General features: G+C 37.1%; 1 pseudogene; it reads left to right on the top strand.

Moving 5' to 3' along the window:
- The first annotated feature begins 7,157 nt into the window (after window positions 1–7,157).
- LOC136064558 (cytochrome P450 71AU50-like) lies at window positions 7,158–9,337 on the top strand (annotated as a pseudogene).
- The last annotated feature ends 9,302 nt before the right edge of the window (window positions 9,338–18,639 follow it).

Raw genomic sequence — 18,639 nt, 5'->3', positions numbered from 1 at the left:
ATTACTCTATAAATAAGCTTGTTCATGAAGACTAGGAATCATCTTACATAGGAATACAAAACATATAAGGAGGGATGTAGATTACTATATATGCTATATAGACACACATATAACCATAAACAAATAGATTTTCTTTTTACTTTAATTCCAACAAACAAACGAACTTAAAATTGTATGGGAATATCATGCAATTAAAGAAAGTCATAACTATAGCTAAAAATTATAGTAGTACACAACAAAATTTTCCTTCTGTGTGGGGAGTCCCGATATCATGGCATCAAATATGACTACCAATAGTTTCAAGACTAATTTTCAATCGTATATCAAAACTAAAACAAGCCTATACCGTGGTTCACTTGTTACATGGTTTTGGACAGGAATTGACCTAATTTACGTCATTTAAGTTATCACAGTAGTGAGTAATGGTTAGTTCTCTTTTGTAGGAGTGGTAGGTTGTTTGAAGTTTGCCTTCTTCTTTCCGTGGGCAAACACTGGGATTGCTAAAGGGTGAGTAAGATTTGCTTCTTAATTCCCTTAAATTAATTGTAAAATAATGTGTTTACATCACTGCTGTGGTGGGTTGCTGTTTTGGAGCAAGCAAGTGGCTTGCATGGAGAGAAAAGGTGGTGTATTTTATATTGTGAGTGTTGTTTGTTCTGTATGTGCAATCATGAAATCGTAGTGTAGGGGCACCTTATAACATTCTAGACACTTAGATGTATTATTTTGTGTATATATAACATTCTAGACATTTGGGATGTAATTATTGATATGGTGTAATAAGAATATATTTAGTTTCTTGGTTTAACGTGATATTGTATTTGCTATTGGAAAATATGAATTGTGGTTCATTACAGTTGCTATAAAATAGGTATTGGAAAATATGTATTGTAGGCACATTACAGGTGCTAAAAAAATTAAAATAAAATAAAATAAAATAAAAAGACCTATCCCGGCGCTTTGAAAACCATTGGAATAGGGTTTGGAAATTTTTTTTTTTTTTTAAATGACCTATCCTAGCGCTTTTGAGAGCGCTGGAATAGGTACCACCTATGCCAGTGCTTTCAAAAGTGCTAGTATAGGCCTTTTAAATTTTATTCATTCATGACCTATACCAGCACTTTTGAAAACACTGGCATAGGTAGTACATTGAAAGCGCTGGTATAGGTTATATTCACATTTTCATAAAGGCTGTCCCGACACAAGTAAAAACACCAGATCAGGGTTTGAAAGTGCCGAGACCTATTCCAGCGCTTTAGAAAAGCGCTGGTACAGGTCCGGCGACCCTATCCTAACATTCAAAAACTAGTGGTTTGAAGCGCCAGGAAAAAAAACGTCGGGATATGAATTTTGACCCTATCCCAACGCTTTCTAGGGCTATTCCAGTGATTTTGAAAATGTTAGGATAGCCCCTTTTTTTTGTAGTGAGTGGATGTAAAGTTATTTTGTAGTGGTTATTTAAAAGTTAGAAATAAAATTTTAATTGATTGTCCTCCAATTTTGTCCAGGTGTAGGGGTATTTTGGAACAAAAAAAAATCCGATCCAAACAAGGAAGCCCCTTAAATAGTAGTATAGACAAAAGATAAGAATAAGGGTTTTCCCCATTAAAAATAAAAAATAAAATAAAGTAAGGGTTTTTCTAAAAAACCAACTTAACATGAAGGAGAGGAGAAAAAAGTCCTAAGTTGAAGGAAATTGTTTCTCAAAAAGAAGATAAAAAAGTTTGAAAGAGTGGGTTAAACTAATGGTTTCCAGTTTTAGACAATTGATTAATTTCTCTCTTTTCTCTATAGAAATGTTAGACCTAGTGATTATCAAACGTTAGACTATTCAAGGACTCCATCCACGCAAACTTGCTACCAAATGCAACGACTTTTGGGCGAATTTGAACTCTAAAGCTTTTTCTTTTTTTTTTTTTTTTTTTTTTGAGAAGGTGAACTCTAAAGCTATATTAAGGGTTGGGGGAAATTGGATACAAAAAGTAGTTGCCTGATCCGCATGCTTATCTTTAGTCTATCTGTATACAATTGACATTCGCTTCAAAAATATAAATATAAAAAGGTGCTAGCTCTAGCGGCAGAACATGACTTTTTCTACGGCAATGGGTTCATCTTTGCTACAATGGTCCCAAACTATTATCTTACTTAGTTTGTCCATATGGACACTGCGCAAAAGCATGAATAAGACTTGCTAAGCATGAGAGATGAGTTCCAGAACAAGTAGCCGGTAAGTGATTAGCTAAGGTTCTTGTTTCAAATTTGATCTAGTAGTCAACCATCAAACATTTACCAAACTTAGCAAGTTATTAATATTGCAAAAAGCTAATGGCATTTCCTTTGTGGAAAAACCATGAAAAATAATGACAACATCTCTAAGCAACTCGGAAAAGAAATATGAGCATGTTAGGTGCAGAAACTTCGAAATACTTAAATGTATAAAAGTTTGAAACACTAAGTAAATTAAGTACAAAACAAGGGCCCCCAAATTGGGCAAACTACTAAAATGTTCTTAAATTAACTATAAAAAAAAAATAAAAAATAAAAAGAGTTAAACATGACAGGCTCCTCTTGAAGATACAGGAGAGAGTGTATCTCTCCTCCCAATGCTGCAGTAGGTTTACCCCTTCAATAAGAACACGCTAGGGAAAAATTAGTTACCATGATGACTTCCCTTCCCATATTGAGCAGAGAGATATATCATCCCACTTAGCCCAGTGATTCATGTTAGCTTGAAGCAAGAGAGCTTCACCAACACTCTTGACTACTTTCCCCCCCCCTCTCTCCAGGGCCTAACCCTTTCTATTGCAGGGAGGGGAACCCTTCACCATGAAGGGTGAACATAAGTAGGAGCCCCCGCGCTTCAACCATAGTCCTTAGATCAGGGGGACAGTTTTTGAGATCAAGAGCTTAAAGAATTGGCCTGCACCCCAGGAGCTCCACTAGCCCTTGTTTCACAGGAAGGAATTGCCCCACATGGTGTTGGATAGCTTGAGTGGCTCAGGAGCATTATAGTTGAGGCAGGAGGGGTTTAGTCCTAAGCAGATTGAGTGGCCAAGAGTTTGCAAGGGTGACCCCACTTCTTGAAGCGTCACTCAGTTGGAGATTCGTTAAAGGATGGCTTCCGAAGTTAGATTCTTCTCAGGGAGGTGAAGGACTCGAGGAGGAACGCTCCCGTTTTCTTCTTCTTTCGCTATGTGGGGAGGTTGCAAGGGTAGGAGCAGCAATGGTTACTCCTGATCCGCAAGAGTAAAGAGGGAAGAAGTTGCTTGGTACCTTCCTCTTCTCGCGGGCGCATTCAGAAGGGGATAAGATATATCCCTTGTTGTGCAAACTCTATGTATGGAGTAGTGGATGCTTTAAGGTAATAGCCTTTCCGCAGCTTGGAAGCTTATACACAGGGAGTAGCCAGTATCAAGTAAGTGCAGGAGTTACCGTGGATGGGATAAATTGGAGATCTCAAACCTGTTCAAATCCGTGAGTTGATTAAATGTCTTTTCTTCTTGAAGGCATGTTTCTCTAAAAAGAAACAAGCAAAGGTAGTCATGTAGAATATGAAATACAACTCGAAAAAAAGATAGAATAATAATAATAAGTAGTTAAAGAAAATCCTATTAAGTCTACCACCACTTTACCCGCACTAATGGGGCAATGGATTCTTTGGGTACCAATTTCCTGAGACGATCAAGTAATCTCCCTCTTTTCCTTTCGAAATCGAAGGCCTAGATAAGCCCACCTCCCTGTGCCGGATCTTAAAGTAATACCCGGAGGTTTTACTTCTAAAAGCTATAAACTAGTTGATGTCGTGCTTGGTAAGTTCAATCCAGCCTCTTATTAAAGGGTTCTACACACTAACGATCCTAAGAATTAAGAGTACATTGGTCGGGAAGGCTTAAAGTGGCGTAGGAAGTTGGTAAGGAGGTCACTTATGGGGATCCTCACTCCCATTCTACAATGGCAACAGTGGGATTACCGCTCTGCCTTCCCCCCTTGAAAGTATTGTCTCGGATTCAAGAAATACTTACTTCTACATCATTAGGAAAGTTATATTTCTCCTAAACTACTAATCTCTCAAGGGTATGCAACCATAATTTAAAATTTCCCATGTAAACAAAAAATAAACTAAGAAGAAAATATAAAAGTAAGACTAATCTAAATGAAGAAAAGTTGATGACTTACAATAGGAAAGCGAAGCAAAGAAAGGGGGTTCTGAAGGCCGCCTGAAGATCTCGGAGAAGGAAGTGATGGAGAGAAAAGAGAAAGAAAATTTTTTCTTAGAGTACTAATAGAATGATAACGAAGGAGACTTGAAGAGGTTTGGAGTCTCCCTTATATAGGAAAAGTGAGGGAGAGGAAGGGAAGATGAGACCCTTCCTTTCCTCCCATTTTCTGTTTTCCAAAGGGCAGTGGCGTCCATTCAGAAACATGGCTAATGATCATAGGGCGAGAAACACAGAATGTCCACGCATTTATTGCCTGACGCCAACTATTCTAAATGCAGTTAATGATTGCTTGTTTCTCTTAACCACACCAGTTATGATGACTGGAGATCATAGGGGGCATTGTGGGGATGGAACAATCACTTCTTGAGCCTAAAGCCCAAGAAGAATTGGGCCACGGGAAAGAATTGGGTTGACCTATGTTTTGAAAGGAAGGCTCAATGGGTAATAAACCATGAAAGAAGGAAAGCTGGGTCATCCCAAGTATTGCGAAAAAATGGGTGACACAAGAGATTAGTTCTCTGGAAAAGGTAAGGTGCACTTACCGAGTATGGTGCGCAAGTGATCCACATGTGATTTCTAGGAGATTCTTGGGACCAAAAGAAAGTTCTAACATGCAAGAAGGTTGAAGATCTTTACCTCTGCATTAATGAGGGGCTCTTACTCACCTCTCTACATTAAATACAAGTGGACAGCTAAAAGTACAAGCAACCCCCAAAAGGCAGTTCCAGGATAGGGGAGAGAGGAATTCATAAAGTTGAGAAAAATATCTCTAGACTCTAGCAGTCAAACAACTTAGTGATAAGAGCAAGAATTGAAGCTATAAAAGGGGGGAGGAGAGGTAAAAGAAGGGGGATCTGGAAAAAAGAAGAAAAAGGAACATAGAGAAGAAAAATTGAGTAGAGAGAGAGAGAGAGTAAAGATAATACCGGGGAAGTGAGAGTTATCTATTGTAATACCTAGTTGAAATTTTAATATTGAGTTGAGAGAAATCAATTGCTTGAGTTTCCCATTTAGAGTGTTTTTCCCTTATTTTACTTATTTGTAGCTGATTGAATAATTTGAGTGTGATTTCTGAAGGACTCCACGGCAAGTTTTTGCAGCCCCACAGGATTTATTTATAAATTATGATGTCGCACGGTACTTATCCAATGTGCTATATGAAAATTTTACAATGTGACAGGGAAGCCTCTTGGACCAGAGAAATTTACATTAAACAATTTAGCCCAATTGAAGCTAATAATAATAATAATAATGGAAATTCATCTCTATTCAAATCCACATATATTCATTAATGTAGCCCCATCTCAAGTAATAATTATGTCTACGACTCTAGTACGTTCTCACTATTCGCAGATTCAATGAAAAACTAGAAGATTTGATTAACTTTTTTTTTTTTGGAGAAACAAACACACACAAATAATAGATCAACATTTTTAATATTTTTAATAGTTGATGACAATCCAAAAATTCCACTTTCCATAATGTCCATGCTTTTATTTAAAAATTTTAAAAAATGGTTGATTTAATTATTTCAAAACCAATTATATAATAAATATAAAAACTCTTCGCAGCAGTTTTGATCCTCTTCATGGTTGTCCTCTCTTTTTTCAAGGTTCAAGGTACAAATATATCCAAACCTATTGCAGCCTCTAATCTCTAAGTTTGTCAGGTTCATTTTAACTTTCATATTTGCCAATTTAGCCAATGTATAGACTATGATATATATTTACGTTACAATATAACAACTTTGTACGCATGTTTTCAAGGCACTCCATCCACGCAAACTAGCTACCACATGCAACGACTTTTGGGCGCATTTGAACCTAAGCTATATTAAGGGTTGGGGAAATTGGATACAAAAAGTTTGCCGATGTTCTTATCTTTGTTACAAAATTGCTCCTAAAAAAAAAAAAAAGTGCTAGCTCTAGCGGCAGAACATGACTTTTTCTACAACAAAGACATCATTGGCATATTATAAAGCTTATTAAGTTCTATGCAGAGCTTATTCAAGTTCTATGCATGATTTTTACTACTATTTAGTTGTAGTAAAATAATAGCTATCTATCAGGTTTATGAAAAAAGATTTTCATTGATTTTCATCCAATCCGGTGTATATGTTTGGGTTTTCTTTCTCACAACCTAAACATATATAAGGATATTTTAAAGGACTCAAAGGTTGTGCGAGTGTGAAGCAAAGTTGTGTTCATCAAATTTAACGGAGAAGAATTTGCCTAGTTCATCTTTCTTTGAAGAAACTTCTATGTTCGTACACCGTAGGGTTTTTAACCAAGAGTTTCGTGATCTTTATCATGTGATAACTGAAAAACTTTGAGCCAACATTTTCTCAAGTTGGTGAGTAAGCCAGTACTGGGATTTGCACATCGAATGGTTAGTTCGTATTGGGAGCCTGCATTAAAATGAGAGATTTCACACAGAACAAGTCCAATTAGGTATTAAAGAAGAGTTCAACTGGAGTTGGTATAAGGTACTGGGATTCCTTTACTTGTAACCGCTTTTTGATAATAGTAATTCTTGGAGTGTGACCTTAAAATACCTGTGGGGTTTTTGTCGTGTAGGTTTTCCCTATTCGTAAACAAATCACCGTGTTAATTTAATTTCCACTGCATTTAGTTAATTGGTGATTTGTTTGTGTTACCACGCGTATTGCATGCTAATTGAATTAATTAATTAACTTGGCTAATAAATTTGTTAATTCATTACAAGAGGTCAATACATTCTTGACCTATCAGAAAAAGAAGAAGAAGAAGAGAGTTGGTTGCCGTATTTTAATAGGAGTAATTGTAGCAAATTTGAATTTTATATGTTTAGTGGATGTGGTAGGAGTAATTGTAGCAAATTTGAATTTTAGTTGTGATTTTATCTATAGTTTATTGTCCGTTTGTACGATTTCCTGTCATAAATAACGACTCCATATGTTCATCAAAAAAAAAAAACTGAACTTGCCTTCACCACCCAGTGCGCTCAGCCTTAAAAATGCCCACCATGGCTTGGACATGGACCATACTCTCACTTGTCTTGCTTGCTTATATCCTAGTACAACGGAAAAGCAAAACCAAGAAGAAGAAATTTCCTCCTGGTCCAAGAGGGTTCCCCCCTATCTTTGGGAACCTTCATATGTTAGGAGAATTCCCTCATCAAGATCTTCATCAACTAGCTCAAAAACACTGTCCTATCATGCATTTGCGCTTAGGGATTGTACCTACCATTATTGTCTCATCCCCTCAAGCTGCCAAGCTATTCCTTGAGACACATGACCTTGTTTTTGCTAGTAGACCACCTAATGAGGCTTCAAAGCACCTCGTATGAGCAAAAGAGCTTGGTCTTTGCTCCATATGGCTCTTATTGGCGCAACATACGTAAGATGTGCACCCTTGAATTACTTAGCAACCTCAAAATCAATTCTTTCAAATCCATGAGAAAAGAAGAGCTTTACCTATTGATAAAGTTCATTCAAGGGGCAGCACATGAACATGTTGCTGTTCATCTCAGTGCCAAGGTTTCGTCTCTCAGCGCGGATATGACTTGGCGTTTGGTGTTTGGGAAGAAGTACATGGAGAAGGAGTTTGATGAGAGGGGATTCAAGTCTGTAATCCAAGAGGGTATGCAGCTAACCGCAACTCTTAACTTAGGTGATTACATTCCTTATGTTGCACCCCTTGACCTTCAGGGTCTAACTCAGCGCATGAAGGCTGTGAGTAAGATCTTCGATGCCTTTTTGGAGAAGATCATTGATGAGCATGTCCAATCCAAGGATGAAAATAAGACCAAGGACTTTGTTGATGTCATGTTGGGCTTCATGGGATCTAAGGAATCCGAGTACTTAATTGAACGGCCCAATATCAAAGCTATAATCTTGGTAATTATTCAAAGAACTTACATGATATTAGTAAGGAGTCAAACACATCATATATCAAATCGTTAAATTAATAATATAGTCAAAACTGATTCTTTATGTTTGTGTTGTTTTAGGGAAAAAAAACGATTCTATATGTTTGTGTGTAGATTTCAATTATGTACCAAATATAATCTTGTGTATACAATATGATTTCTAATAATTTTTATTTATACCATCCTACTATCTACTTAAAAACTAATTTTTATAAGAATTGATCAAGTTGAAGCTAAAGCGGCATCATTTGCTAGAATCAAAATTTTATTCTAGTGTTGTTTCTTTACTTGTCAATCCCAATAATTTAGGGATTAAGACTTGTTTGTTGTAATTTTCGAACAATTATTTTCTTTCAGGATATGCTTGCCGCCTCAATGGACACTTCAGCTACAGCAATTGATTGGATGCTCACGGAACAAATCAGGCATCCTCGTATAATGAAGAAAGTTCAAAAGGAGTTGGAAAATGTGGTGGGCTCAGAGAGGATGGGAGATGAATCTGACTTGGATAGCTTGGAGTACTTGGACATGGTTGTAAAAGAAACCATGAGGCTACATCCAGTAGCACCTTTGTTGATACCTCATGAGGCATTGGAAGATTGCACTATCAATGATTACCACATACCTCGTAAGTCTAGACTCTTAATAAATGTATGGGCAATTGGGAGAGACCCAAGTGTTTGGACTGAGCCAGATAAGTTTAATCCAGAGAGATTTGTTGGGAGTAACATAGATCTTAGAGGACATGACTTTGAGCTTATCCCATTTGGGTCTGGGAGAAGAAGCTGTCCAGGAATGCAATTGGGTCTAACTGTGGTTCGGCTAGTGTTAGCACAGCTTGTTCATTGCTTTGATTGGGAGCTTCCTAATGACATGTTGCCAACGGAGTTGGACATGACCGAAGAGTTTGGTCTCACAACTCCTAGAGCCAAGCACCTACTTGCTATTCCTACTTATCGCCTTCACAAGTGACAATGTGTTCTTTTAGGTTTTTGTTGTCTAGACTACTAATTAAAGTGCCAGTATGAATGTCTAGATTTGTGGTTGTTTACTTCTACTGCATTTGCTCATTTTGTGGATCATATTTTCTAGTGTACATACCTATCTTGTACAACTCTATAAGCTACAATATACCTGGTGTTCCTTACTCATGGAAAAGTGTTGAAGAATTAATTAACCTTGATTTTACATCATTTAATTTTGAGGTTTGTTTTGCTATTCCTCTTATACAACCATACATGCATGTGAGAAGATCCGAATGCTCAAATGCGAAGTTAAAAACTTGATGGAAGTTCCAGACGCACTTTATCCATAAAGCCAGTCCGCATTTCTACTTGTTACAATAATACTTAAATGATAAAATTCTTTATTTCTTGACAATTTAACAAATGGGATAACTAGTAGTTTATGATTGTACTGAGCTAAGTGGTCCTAAGTTTGAAGGAGATTGTTTCTCAAAAAGAAGATAAAAAAGTTTGAAAGAGTGGGTTAAACTAATGGTTTCCAGTTTTAGACAATTGATTAATTTCTCTCTTTTCTCTATAGAAATGTTAGACCTAGTGATTATCAAACGTTAGACTATTCAAGGAACTCCATCCACGCAAACTTGCTACCACAATGCAACGACTTATGGGCGAATTTGAACTCTAAAGCTTTTTCTTTTTTTTTTTTTTTTTTTTTTGAGAAGGTGAACTCTAAAGCTATATTAAGGGTTGGGGAAATTGGATTCCTAGAGCCAAGCACCTACTTGCTATTCCTACTTATCGCCTTCACAAGTGACAATGTGTTCTTTTTGGTTTTTGTTGTCTAGACTACTAATTAAAGTGCCAGTATGAATGTCTAGATTTGTGGTTGTTTACTTCTACTGCATTTGCCCATTTTGCGGATCATATTTTCTGCTGTACCTACCTATCATGTACAACTCTATAAGCTATCATATACCTGGTGTTCCTTACTCATGGAAAAGTGTCGAAGAATTAATTAACCTTGATTTGACATCATTTAATTTTGAAGTTTGTTTTGTTGTTCCTCTTATACAACCATACATGCATGTGAGAAGATCCAAATGCTCAAATGTGCAGGTAAAAACTTGATGGAAGTTCCTAACGCACTTTATCCATAAAACCAGTCTGCATTTCTGCTTACTTGTTACAATAATACTTGAATGATAAAATTCATTAATTCTTAACAATTTAACAAATGGGATAACTAGTAGTTTATGATTGTACCGAGCTAAGTGGTCCTAAGTTCGAAGGAAATTGTTTCTCAAAAAGAAGATAAAAAAGTTTGAAAGAGTGGGTTAAACTAATGGTTTCCAGTTTTAGACAATTGATTAATTTCTCTCTTTTCTCTATAGAAATGTTAGACCTAGTGATTATCAAACGTTAGACTATTCAAGGCACTCCATCCACGCAAACTTGCTACCATAATGCGACTTTTGGGCGCATTTGAACTCTAAAGCTATATTAAGGGTTGGGGAAATTGCATACAAAAAGTTTGCCGATGCTCTTATCTTCGTTACAAAATTGCTCCTTAAAAATTAAAAAAAAAAGGTGCCAGCTCTAGCGCATGACTTTTTCTACAACAAAGACATCATTGGCATATTATAAAGCTTATTAAGTTCTATGCATGATTTTTACTACATTTAGTTGTATTTTCATTATTCAAGCGCTATTTCATAACATTGTGAAAGTGTAGTGATTAGCGAAGTAATAATGATAATGTAGTGGTACTAGACCTTGTCTTTGCCCCGGGTGAGTTGCGAACTGAGTTTTCTATCTTGGTATGACACCATGGACACTAACATGAAGCAAACTAAAGACTTTACATAAGAAGAAAAACAAGCTCCGTGGCAATGGGATTCATCTTTGCTACAAATGGATCCCAAACTATTATCTTACTTAGTTTGTCCATATGGACACTGGCAAAAAGCATGAATAAGACTTGCTAACGCATGAGAGATGAGTTCCATGAAACAAGTAGCCTGGGTAAGTGATTAGCTAAGGTTCTTGTTTCAAATTTGATCTAGTAGTCAACCATCAAACATTTACCAAACTTAGCAAGTTATTAATATTGCAAAAAGCTAATGGCATTTCCTTTGTGGGAAAAACCATGAAAAATAATGACAACATCTCTAAGCAACTCGAGAAACAGAAATATGTAGCATGGTTAGGTGCAGAAACTTCGAAATACTTAAATGTATAAAAGTTTGAAACACTCAAGTAAATTAAGTACAAAACAAGGGCCCCCAAAGTTGGGCAAACTACTAAAATGTTCTTAAATTAACTATAAATAAAAAAATAAAAAATAAAAAGAGTTAAACATGACGAGGCTCCTCGGTTGAAGATACAGGAGCAGAGCTAGTCATCTCTCCTCCCAATGCTGCAGTAGGTTCTACCCCTTCAATAAGAACACGCTAGGGAAAAATTAGTTACCATGATGACTTCCCTTCCCATATTGAGCAAGAATGATATATCATCCCACTTAGCCCAGTGATTCATGTTAGTTGGAAGCAAGAGAGCTTCACCAACACTTTCGGCTACTTTGCCCCCGCGGCCCTCTCTCCAGGGCCTAACCCTTTCTATTGCAGGGAGGGGAACCCTATTCACCATGAAGGTGTGAACATAAGTAGGAGCCCCCGCAGCTTCAACCCGATAGTCCTTTAGATAGAGGGGAGAATTTTTGGGATCAAGAGCTATAAAGAATTGGCCTGCACCCCGAGGACGCATCCAACTAGCCCTAGTTTCACAAGAAGGAATTGCAACCAACATGGTCGTTGGAATAGCTTGAGTGGCTACAAGAGCATTAATAGTTGAGGCAGGAGGGATTTAAGTCCTAAGCACGATTAGAGTGGCCAAGAGTTATGCAAGGGTGACACCACTTCTCTGAAGCGTCACCTCAGTTGGAGATTCGACTAAAAGGATGGCTTCCGGAACGTTAGATTCTTCTCAGGGAGGTGAAGGACTACGAGGAGGAACGCTACCCGTTTTCTTCTTCTTTCGCTAATGTCGGGGACGGTTAGCAAGGGTAGGAGCAGCAATGGTTACTCCTAGATCCGCAAGAGTAAAAGAGGGAAGAAAGTTGCTTCGGTACCTTCCATCTTCTCGACGGGCGCATTCAGAAGGGGATAAGATATATCCCTTGCTGCAAACATCTATGTATAGGAGTAGTGGATGCTTTAAGGTAATAGCCTTTCCCGCAGCTTGGAAGCTTCAATACACAAGGGAGTAGCCAAGTATCAAGTAAGCTGCACGGAGTTAACCACCAATATGGAGATAAATTGGAGATCTCAACAACCTGTTCAAATCCGTAGAGTTGATTAAATGTCTTTTCTTCTTGAAGGCATGTTTCTCTAAAAAAGAAACAAGCAAAGGCTAGTCATGTAGAATATGAAATACAACTCAGAAAAAAAGATAGAATAATAATAATAAGCTAGTTAAAAGAAAATCCTATTAAGTCTACCCACCAACTTCACCCGCACTAATGGGGCAATGGATTCTACTGGGGTACCAATTCCCCGAGACGATCAAGTAATCTCCCTCTATTTCCTTATCAAAATCCAGAAGGCCTAAGATAAGCCACACCTCCCCATGCCGGATCTTAAAGTAATACCCGGAGGTTTTACTATCTCAAAAACTATAAACATAGTTGATGTCGTGCTCGGTAAGCTTCAATCCAAGCCTCTTATTAAAGGTGTCTACACGACTAACGATCCTAAAGACATTAAGAGTACATTGGTCGGGACAGACCTTAAAGTGGCGTAGGAAGTTGGTAAGGAGGTCACTCATGGGGATCCTCACTCCCCAATCTACAATGGCAACAAGTGGGATTACCGCTCTGCCTTCCCCCCCCTTGAAAGTATTGTCTCGGATTCCAAGAAATAACTTACTTCTACATCATCAGGAAAGTTATATTTCCTCCTAAACTCAACTAATCTCTCAAGGGTATGCAACCATAAATTTAAAATTCCCCACTGTAAACAAAAAATAAACTAAGAAGAAAAATATAAAAGTAAGACTAATCTAAATGAAGAAAAGTTGATAGACTTACAATAGGAAAGCGAAGCAAAAGAAAGGGGGTCACTGAAGGCCGCCTGAAGATCATCGGAGAAGGAAGTGATGGAGAGAAAAGAGAAAGAATAATTTTTTCTTAGAGTACTAATAGAATGATAACGAAGGAGACTAAAGAACGGTTTGGAGTCTCCCTTATATAGGAAAAGTGAGGGAGAGGAAGGGACAGATGAGACCCTTCCTTTCCTACCCATTTTCCGTTTTCCAAAGGGCCCAGCTGGCCGTCCATTCAGAAACATGCGCTAATGATCATAGGGCGAGAAACACAAGAATGTCCACAGCATTTATTGCCTGACGCCACAACTATTCATAAATGCCAGTTAATGATTGCTATGTTTCTCTCTAACCACACCAGTTATGATGACCTGGAGATCATAGGGGGCAATTGTGGGGAATGGAACAATCACTTCTCGAGCCTAAAGCCCAAGAAGAAATTGGGCCACGGGAAAGAATTGGGCTTGACCTATGTTTTGAAAGAAAGGCTCAATGGGTAATAAACCATGAAAGAAGAAAAGCTGGGTCATCCCAAGTATTGCGAAAAAAATGAGTGACACAAGAGATTAGTATCTCATGGAAAAGGTAAGGTGCCACCTTACCCGAGGTATGGTGCGCAAGTGATCCACATGTGATTTCTAGGAGATTCTTGGGACCAAAAGAAAGTTCCAAAACATGCAAGAAGATTGAAGATCTTTACCTCTGCATTAATGACGGGGCTCTTACCTCACCTCTACTACATTAAATACAAGTGAGACAGCCTAAACAGTACAAACAACCCCCAAAAGGCAAACTTCCAGGATAAGGGAGGAGAGGAATCCAATAAAGTTGAGAAAAATATCTCTAAGACTCTAGCAGGCAATAAGACAACTATAGTGATAAGAGCAAGAATTGAAGCTATAAAAGGGGGGAGGAGAGGTAAAAGAAGGGGGATCTGGAAAAAAGAAGAAAAAAGGAACATAGAGAAGAAAAATCAGTAAGAGAGAGAGAGAGAGAGAGAGAGAGAGAGAGAGAGTAAAGATAATACCGCGGAAACGTGAGAGTTATCTATTGTAATACCTAGATTGAAATTGTAATATCTGAGTTGAGAGAAATCAATTGCTTGAGTTTCCCATTATAGAGTGTTTTTCCCTTATATTTACTTATTTGATAACTGATTGAATAATTTGAGTGTGATTCCATGAAGGACTCCACAAGGCAAGTTTTTGCAGCCCCACAGGATTTATTTATAAATTATGATGTCGCACGGTACTTATCCAATGGACTATATGAAAATTTTACAATGTGACAGGGAAGCCTCTTGGACCAAGAGAAATTTACATTAAACAATTTAGCCCAATCTGAAGCTAATAATAATAATAATAATGCGAAATTCATCTCTATTCAAATCCACATATATTCATTAATGTAGCCCCATCTCAAGATAATAATTATGTCTACGACTCTACGGACGTTCTCACTATTCGCAGATTCAATGAAAAACTAGAAGATTTGATTAACTTTTTTTTTTTTTGGAGAAACAAACACACACAAATAATAGATCAACATTTTTAATATTTTTAATAGTTGATGACAATCCAAAAATTCCACTTTCCATAATGTCCATGCTTTTATTTAAAAATTTAAAAAAAAAATGGTTGATATAATTATTTCAAAACCAATTACTATAATATAATATAAAAACTCTTCGCAGCAGTTTTGATCATCTTCATGGTTGTCCTCTCTTTTTATCAAGGTTCAAGGTACAAATATATCCAAACCTATTGCAGCCTCTAATCTCTAAGTTTGTCAGGTTCATTTTAACTTTCATATGTGCCAATTTAGCCAATGTACGACTATGATATATATTTACGTTACAATATAACAACTTTGTACGCATGTTTTCAAGGCACTCCATCCACGCAAACTAGCTACCACAATGCAACGACTTTTGGGCGCATTTGAACTCTAAAGCTATATTAAGGGTTGGGGAAATTGGATACAAAAAGTTTGCCGATGTTCTTATCTTCGTTACAAAATTGCTCCTAAAAAAAAAAAAAAGTGCTAGCTCTAGCGGCAGAACATGACTTTTTCTACAACAAAGACATCATTGGCATATTATAAAGCTTATTAAGTTCTATGCATGAGCCTGATGATTTATACTACATTTAGTTGTAGTAAAATAAATAAGCTATCTATCAAGGTTTATGAAAAATAGATTTTCAATTTTGATTTTCATCCAATCCGAGTGTATATGTTTGGGCTTTCTTTTCTCACAATCCTAAACATATATAAGGAATATTTTAAAGGCTACCAAAGGTTGTGCGAGTGTGAAGCAAAGTTGTGTTCATGCAAATTGTGACCGGAGACAGAATTTGCCCTAGTTCATCTTTCTTTTGAAGAAACTTCTATGTTCGTACACCGTAGGGTTTTGTAACCAAAGAGTTTCGTGATCTTCATCATGTGATTAACTGAAGAACTTTGCAGCGAACATTTTTCTCAAGTTGGTGAGTAAGCCGCATACTGGGATTTGCACATCGAATGGTTAGTCACGTATTGGGAGCCGTGCATTGAAAATGAGAGATTGTCACAACAGAACAAGTCCAATTAGGTATTAAGGAAAGGGTTCAACTGTAGGTTGGTATAAGGTACTGGGATTCCTTTACTTGTAACCGCTTGTTGTGATAATAGTAAATTCTCGGGAGTGGTGACCTTAAAATTACCTAGTGGGGTTTTTGCCATAAAAGTTGTTCATTTTAGAGAATAGGCCTAAATGGCTACTAGCTATTACTTTTGGAGATTTCAAAGAGTGGGTTTGCTAAGAGGAAGGGAAAAGATGGTCTATTGATGCATGCCCCTATTCCTGCCGCGTTTTCTCTCTTCTTTTTCTTTCTTTCTTTCTTTCTTTCTTTCTTTCTCTCCCCTCTAGGTGTTTTTCTTTTTCCCCTATTTTTCACTCTTTCCCCTGTTTTTTCCTCTACCTCTGTCATCCTTTCTGCCGTGGCTACTTCCCTGGGATTTCTTCCTTTTACCCTTAGGGCTTCACCAATTGTTTTTGGTTTGTTGTGGGCATCCTTTTAAGATTACCCATCCACCCATTGGTTGCCCCTGTCATTGGTCAGAATACGTCAACTGCACCGTTACTTATTCCACGACAAAATTCCATTTTGTTTGTTCCTGCTATATACCCCTACCTCACTACCTAGCTCTATGGCATGCATCAGTGGTCCCAACCATTTATTACTTCCTTTGGGTAAGATATCATCCCAGTAGGATATGTTCCCAAAAGAAGTCATGGCAGGAAACCAAATATAGACCCCTTTTTCCCCCTACCACCAAACCACACTCTCTGAATCCCCTTGACCGTGGACCCACCTCCCTTGTATTAGCTGGGTACAGGTTAGTGGTGCCTTGACCCTTTTGTGCTTGCTCCACTATCTTTTGTTTTTGTCTCCCACGTCATTCCTACTGTAGCAGATTATTTTTGTTTCATCTGCTGCATATTTTTGTCTTATTTCTTCACGCATTTCCTGTTGCATTTGTCGTTTCCTTTAGTTTGACTCTTTCTTCACGCAATTCCTGCTGCTAACACTTCCTGCTGCTCCTTGTTTCTTTTCATCGTTCTTCTTCATATCAGTTTTCATGCCTATCTTTTTTATACAAAAGGATTTAGGCTTTTGTGGGCCAAATAATGTTGACTAGATCAAAAGGGTCTTGGGCCCAATTTATCTTCATCTGCTGAAGCCATCCTGCCAGAAAACTGTATTCTGTGGCAAACTTGTATTATGCAGCAGACTTATATTCTGTGGCAGACTTGCGTTTTGCCGTAGATTGCTTTCGCTTGCACTTCTTTCTCTAGACCCTTCTTATTCTTTGGTCTTCTTGGTGGGCCTTTGGGTCTTGCTCTTCATTGGGCTTTCTTCCTCACAAGCCTTTGGGTACAGATTTGCAAAAATGGGCATCAACAAACGCTTAGGAGTTATTTTGGTCATATATAGGTTTCAGGGGTACTTTTGTCATTTCTTAGGTTTTAGGAGGTATTTCAATTAATTTCTAGATTTTGAGGGTACTTCAATCATTTTTTATGTTTCGACGGTATTTCAATCATTTTTAGGTTTCTAGGTTATTTTGGTCAATATTCAGGATTTGGGGTTATTTTGGCCATTTTTAAGGTTTTGGGGGTATTTCAATCATTTTTAGGTTTCTAGGTTTTTTTGGACAACTTTCAGGCTTCGGGGTTATTTTGGCCATTTTTAAGGTTTCAAGGATATTTTGGTTATTTTTAGATTTCGGGCTTATTTTGGTTTATTTTTAGGCTTCAAGGTTATTTTGGCCATATTTTTAGGTTTTAGAGGTATTTTTGTAATTTTTTAGGTTTCGAGGGTATTTTGGACTTTTTTTTTTTGGGTTTTGGGGGTTTTTTGGTCATTTTTAGGTTTCAGAGGTATTTTGCTCATTTTTTGGGTTTCATGGGTATTTTCGTCATTTTTTATGTTTCAGGGGTATATTGGTAATTTTCTTTGTTTCAAGGGTATTTTGGTAATTTTTTGGTCTTGGGGTTATTTTGGTCATTTAATGGGTTTTGGGGGGTATTTTGGTATTTTTTTAGATTTCATGGGTATTTTGGTCATTTTTCGGTTTCTAGGTTATTTTAGTCAATTTTCAGGCTTCAAGGTTATTTTGGCCATTTTTAAGATTTCAGGGGTATTTCGATCATTTTTAGGTTCTAGGTTATTTTGGCCATTTTTAAGGTTTCGGAGGTATTTTGGTCATTTTTAGGTTTTGGGGTTATTTTGGGTCATTTTTAGGCTTCGAGGTTATTTTGGCCATTTTTTAAGTTTTGGAGGAATTTTGATAATTTTTTAGGTTTTTGGGGTATTTTGGACATTTTTTAGGGTTTTGGAGGTATTTTGGTCATTTTTTGGTTTCAAATGTATTTTGGTCATTTTTTGGGTTTCATGGGTATTTTCGTCATTTTTTATGTTTTGGGGGTATTTTGGTCATTTTTTTTGTTTTGGAGGTATTTTGGTAATTTTCTAGTTGTGGGGTTATTTCGGTCATTGTATGGGTTTTGGGGATATTTTGGTAATTTTTAGGTTTTAGGGATATTTTGGTCATTTTTTGGATTTCGGGGGTATTTTGGTTATTCTGTAGGTTTTGTGGTTATTTTGGTAATTTTGAGGTTTTGGGGTATTTTGATCATTTTTGAAAATTTTAGAGTACTTTGGTCATTTACACTTTAAGGGCATTTTGATAATTTTGATAATTGGGTAATTGGGTGGGTTGAGGTTTACCCATAATAATTGGGTTGGGTTGGATTTGAGTTAGAAGCAATTAGTTAAATGGATTTTAATGGGTAAATGGGTTTTATATATCCAACCCAATTAAAATATTAAGTTATATTTTAATATTGTTGGTCCTCGAGTCTCATCTTACATTTTTTTTTTTTAGCTACTACGTTATATTTT

The sequence above is a fragment of the Quercus suber genome, unplaced genomic scaffold (assembly GCF_002906115.3).
Source record: "Quercus suber isolate HL8 unplaced genomic scaffold, Cork oak 2.0 scaffold_707, whole genome shotgun sequence".
NCBI classification, from domain to species: Eukaryota; Viridiplantae; Streptophyta; class Magnoliopsida; order Fagales; family Fagaceae; genus Quercus; species Quercus suber.
Note: the sequence above shows the minus strand (reverse complement) of the source record. Positions and strands in the feature narration are given on the sequence as shown.